Raw genomic sequence first — 6,219 nt, 5'->3', positions numbered from 1 at the left:
TAATTTAAATATTATTCATATTGAATAATAAAATTAATATAAAAGGTAAAATGTCCGTCATATGCTATAACTTGTCTATGATCTTAATTCAGCTGCAATTAATACTGTCATATTGTATTCTGATAAAATATTACGGAAGGCATGACCTCCCTTGCCTCTCCTGAAAATCTGTCGCTGATAGTGTCTTTGCGTTTTCAAATATTATTTTTAAAAACTTTCCTTCAAATCTCACATTGTTTCGTCTTCTATACATGTGATAATTAACCTTGTAGTATTCAGATATCATAATTAAATCTATTCTTGTATTTATTGTTACAGTCTTGCACCTGTTTCGTGGTACATGCGTCGTTGTATGGCAGTGTTCGTACATTTCAGCACAAAATACGAAACACTATCGGAAATATTGAATTATGTAAGTTACAAAAATAAATTCTATTTACAGTATGTCTTAAAATCAAATTTAATTTTCTAGTTACAAATGCACTGTCGTCTGATGTATAAATTTGTCTGACAAATAAATAAAAATTATCTTAAAGGATTCTTGTGACTAACAGATTTTAACGCAGATGTAGCATATTTTTGTTAATTTTTGTATTGGTATTAAAAATTATATTCTGAAATGATATATTTCATATTATTAAATCTACTTACCCATTCTGAAATGATATATTTCTTAGTATTAAATCTACTTACCGGTACATTGTCAGTATAGAGATAACAAATACACTCTTCTCTTGCACTGCCACGTCTTGACAAAAAAAATTACATTTTCTAGACCATACAAGTTAATTAAACTTTAAAATAATATTTTTCATCATTCAGAAGCCATAATGTTATTAAAGCCCAAAGCTTCTATACTCTAAAGCCTATCATTGTAAACAAATGAATGAAAACTTCATAGAAGGCTTTGACTTAACACAGAAATGACCATTGCTTACATAACTTTAACAAAGTTAGGAAATCTGACAGTAAATGCACATCAAAACATATCTCCAAGCATTGCAGCAAATACCTATAGTAAAGTAGTAAGGCAGTTTTGTAATGCCTGCTCGGTTCCATAATTCTGTCAATTTAACTGAGTGAGTAGAAACCAAATAACCTCACTTTTGAAATTAGCCCCTTAAGTTCAGTTTTAATTTACAATGGCAACTTAACATGCTGAATTTTATCTTTACCTTTTATAATTAAGATTTTTATTGTTTGATTAAAATAAGACTCAACATACATTAATTTGCTCACCTTGTCCCTCTAGGTAAATCATCAAATCTAACACCATTATTCTTAAGACAATCAGAAATATACAGGGGTGGGCATAAGTCGGTATACAGTCGTTAATATATATATATATATATATATATATATATATATATATATATATTAGATGGACTGAGATGAGTATTTTGACCATATGTTTGTGGCTACAGAAAAATTTCTCTATATTAAGTTTCCCAGCTTTGCTCAGTTTGTCTTTGTTTACTAATTGTTAATGTTTAATTTCCATGAACAACGAGGTCAATTGACTGGCCTACAAGATCTCCAGTTTTTACTCCTATGGATTTCTTTTTCTGGGGTGTTGTTAAAGATACAGTAAGGTATTTGCAAGAAGACCACGTACTGTTGATATGATTCTGTTCATAAGAGAGGCATGCCAAGAAATTGATGGAAATAAAGATCTGTGTTGTCAAGTGTGTGAGAGTGTCAAATCTAGACTACAAGAGTGTGTAAATGCCGAAGGCCAACAATTTGAACCTTTCTAGATAGTAATAGTAATATTCAGTGTTACATGTTTCTTCATAAAACTATATACTATAGTGGAATTTACCGGTAATTCAGTTTTCCTTTGTCTCCATACTGTACACTTATGCCCACCCCAGTAATTTGAATTGTAGCATTAGCATCAATTTACATTTAGTACATTTTCTATTGTATGTTGAGTTACTTTTTCTGATGAAAGAGTAATGGAACGGAGAAAAATTCCCTCCGGCGCCGGGATTTGAACCCGGGTTTTCAGCTCTACATGCTGATGCTTTATCCACTAAGCCACACCGGATACCCACCCCGGCGTCGGACAGAATCGTCTCAGTTTAAGTTCCAACTCTTGGGTTCCCTCTAGTGGCCGCCCTCTGCACTACGTCATAGATGTCTATGAACATAGGACTGAAGTCCACACATGTGCTGAGGTGCACTCGTTATGAGTGACTGGTTGCACCTCAGCACATGTGTGGACTTCAGTCCTACGTTCATAGACATCTATGACGTAGTGCAGAGGGCGGCCACTAGAGGGAACCCAAGAGTTGGAACTTAAACTGAGACGATTCTGTCCGACGCTGGGGTGGGTATCCGGTGTGGCTTAGTGGATAAAGCATCAGCACGTAGAGCTGAAAACCCGGGTTCAAATCCCGGCACCGGAGGGAATTTTTCTCCATTCCATTACTCTTTCATCATATGATGACGCAGAATATCTGCATGGAAATATCATATGTACTTTGGTACATTAAAATAATATACTTTTTCTGAGACAAATAATTCCTCATTCATTTCTCAATGTTTAACATTGTAATATTTTTTTTCTGCCATGATTGTTTAATAATGAGAACAATTGAGAATGGAATGGGAATAGTACATAGAAAAATTAGTAAACAATAGAAGAAAGAACCTGCAGGAACTAAAAAGATTGACACAATCCTACAAGTAGCCTTCTTACCTTTAGACTTCTAGTCATAGATTTTTAAACATACAAGTTTCATGAAATAATGAGTTAAAAAAATAATAGTAAAGTATTGTTCTTGTTGTTAATGTCCAATGACATTGGAATTAGGTAATTTGCATTATTTTCCCTCTAACTTACCAGCTATGTTGTCACTTCCAAGTTCTTTGCACATCTTCAGGTAGTTCTTGTTCTGCACTGCATCTTGCATTTCATACATTTATCAGCTGGAGCACATTTTATACTGTACAGGTGTTAAGTCAGACATTTCCAACCTGAAGGGAGTAACTTCTGTCTTTCTTGGCAAACTTCGTATATCATTCCTAATTTTTCTGTTGACATATTATTGTTTTTTTTTTTTTGTAGTAAGTTAACCTTATGCTCTCTTACATAATGTTGTTTTATGTTATTAATTTGCTTATGTAAGCCTACCTTGTGAGTTCACATTATGATGTTACTGTCGATCTGCAAACTGTAAGCTTATTTCCTACTTTTCTAACATGAGCAGAAATCTATGTCAGAACGAATTAACCATTTCTTGCTCTTACTACTTCAATCAAATTTCGTATTTCAGTTATTCCGAGTGTTTTCGTGCTGTTATAGCTAATGATATTATCTATAACCATTTTTGATTCTGTTAAAATTAGGTGCTGAAACTATTTTTTTCCTTGATGTGTGGTCTGTATAAAATTTTAAGTAATCTATGGCATGAAAGGTCAAGACGGACTAGCTGACTGCTGGCGTCACATACACATGTCTCAGTAGAAGTGAACGATCATCCAACCAGTAAAGAGGTATCACGTGGTCAGCACAATGATTCCCCCAGCCATTATAACTGGATTTTGAAATCGGATTTCGCTACTTAGCATAGCTCATCAAATTCATTATGATGCTCGATGGGCACTGATCCCATACCCTGATCGAAATTTCATGAGAAAATCCCTCCCCCACGAGGACTCGAACCAGCGCTCATTCCGTAACTCAAGTCCAGGGTTGATGCCTTAGTCCACAATGTTACGGCTAGGGTTACCAGTGATGAAGCTCTTAAGAGGTTTTTGAGGCTTATTGTACTCAAAAAATTTTGATTCATTATACTTGTAACATTATGCCTATAAATTCGTAATAACGATGTATTGTAACACTTGGTTTAGTTCCGATTCTTCCACATATTAAGTTCACTGTTGGCAGTCATTCCAGGATCCGATTAATGTAAAATTGCTTCTTTAATTAGAGAATTTATAAAAATGCCTCTAAAGGCATGGCTCGTAAGCATGAGGGAGAGCTGGGGAGGGGGTATTCATTCTCTAGATCTCTGTGCTAAACGAGGCTAGCCTTGTAGCCTATTGTCACAATAATATGTCGCGCTATATTGGTGTTCTATGAATGGGCTGTGTTGTTGAGTGTTAGTTTAATCAAAAGTGTGTGTGTATGTGTGTGTGTGTGTGTGTGTGTGCGTGCGGGGGTGGGAGTATGCTTACAAAGATAGGAGATATGACACTACACTACAAATGTGCTCATTAAGAGACTGTGACCTTCAGGTGAATGTAATAAGTGGGACAGCGCTATAAATGGGAAATGATTTATGAAATGGGGAAAACAATTCAGATACCACTTCATAGGAAACATATTTTACTGTGCATTAGTTACAGTGCAAAATGCAAATAAGAACTCATTTCATAAGAAAAAATCTTTGATTATTCTTTGTCACGTGTTTGTACTACTGTTATGAATACAGTAGAGCATCGATTATCCAAATACCTATCAACCGAAACATTCGGTTTACTGAAAATGTTCCAGTCGGAAAATTTGAATTTGCGAGTGTGCCATGTAGAGTTTCGCTAGCGCGGTTTGCGGGATTTAGCGGCAAAAAAAGCGAGTCTCAGCTATGAAGAAAAAAAAATAGTTTGGACTTCTTTTCCTAAACTGTAGGCCTACTTTAATGACCATTTTGAACATGTCAAATAGGCTAGTCAGTTCTCTGTGTTATTTGTAAGACGTATGATACAAAATATATACTGCATGTACAGTTTTGTGTTTAATATCAGTGTTTCTTTGTTTCATACTGCTCCTATGACACCGATACAATTTATTTTCGTAAATGATCGGTTATCCGAAAAATCAGTTATCCGAACAACTTCTGTCCCCAATTGTTTCGGATAGTCGAAGCTCTACTGTAGTAACATTTTTATGCAGTTCAAAGAACTACAGACAACTTCACTTGATACACTGCTAGGGGCAACACTAAAGAATTTGCGGAAACACATTTACTGCTCTGAGGGCTTCTTTCGGTGTGGGGAACTTTCCTCTGCAGATTCAATTTCTTCATCACTGTGGCGTTACTGTTCTCCAACCAGGAGATCAACCGTGAAAGGAATGTGCTTACTACTGCGTCATCTATTGGAGCGAAGTAGATAGATAATATTATCGTTATAACGTCAGTTTAAAAACCATGCGCTCTCCTGCATATGTTATTTCCTGTATGGAGGGATTAAAAGACCAGGAGATTAACAGTGATCTAATTTTGTAACTAGGGTAGTATAAATATGTGTGCATCAATGTTATTGTTTGTGCTGTGAGAGCGAGCCAATAGAGATACGAGTACCCACGTGTGTGACCTTATGTCATCTTATGACATCAACATTCATTCACAGCATTACCCCACTGCGTTTCATTCCGCAAAGACTTTCTCGTGGTTGGAGCACAGTAGTGGTAGCATGATCCACAATCATGTCATCAACACCGCGGATTTCTGTTATCACTAGATCATTGTCAACTGACATAAAATCCTCTATTTTAACTTCCCTCAGCTTCTCCTGTACAGGAGCCAAATCTTCGTCATCATCCGTTATAAAAGGGCATTCATTTCACAGGTTGTTATGCCATTTTGCATTGCAAACTTACTGCACACTCCACAGAATTCAAAGGATGACTAAATTTTACAGAAATGACAGGAATGTCTTGATAGAGAGACTTTCGAGTGTTAAAATCCTTTCATACAAAGGAAAGTACCAGTAAGTGCAACTTCCAACAGTGCCCACTGGACAATTTTTCCAGGTAGAGGATAAATTTTTTGCAATGACCTTTAATACAGTCCCAGCAACAGGGTTCGATCTCAGGTGGTGACAGGACTTTTTCTCGTTGCCAAACTTTCAGAACGGCCCCGAGGTTCACTCAGCCTCCTATAAAATTGAGTACTGGGTCTTTCCTGGGGGTAAAAGGCGGTCAGAGCGTGGTGCCAACCACACCACCTCATTCTAGTGCCGAGGTCATGGAAAGCATGGGGCTCTACCTCCATGCCCCCCCAAGTGCCTTCATGGCATGTGACGGGGATACCTTTACCTTTACCTTTACCCAGCAACATATTTTTTCACTATGCGTTTAACACATTACAAGTTTAACAATTTATACGACATTTTTTTAATCATTTCTGCTCTGAAAAAAATACTGCAAGCAGGATTTGGAAATGTTACCAGTACAATAGTGTAGAATTATGCAGGATTATATATTAAATA

General features: G+C 36.3%; 1 non-coding gene across 1 annotated transcript; it reads right to left on the bottom strand.

Moving 5' to 3' along the window:
• Nucleotides 1-1,978: 1,978 nt before the first annotated feature.
• TRNAY-GUA (transfer RNA tyrosine (anticodon GUA)) lies at nucleotides 1,979-2,050 on the bottom strand. Its single transcript has one exon. It is a non-coding gene; the product is annotated as a tRNA-Tyr (tRNA).
• Between the last annotated feature and the right edge of the window lie 4,169 nt (nucleotides 2,051-6,219).

Source organism: Periplaneta americana, chromosome 6 (genome assembly GCF_040183065.1).
Source record: "Periplaneta americana isolate PAMFEO1 chromosome 6, P.americana_PAMFEO1_priV1, whole genome shotgun sequence".
In the NCBI taxonomy this organism is placed as follows: Eukaryota; Metazoa; Arthropoda; class Insecta; order Blattodea; family Blattidae; genus Periplaneta; species Periplaneta americana.
The sequence above is the reverse complement of the archived record's forward strand: the minus strand, read 5'-3'. Positions and strand labels throughout refer to the sequence as shown.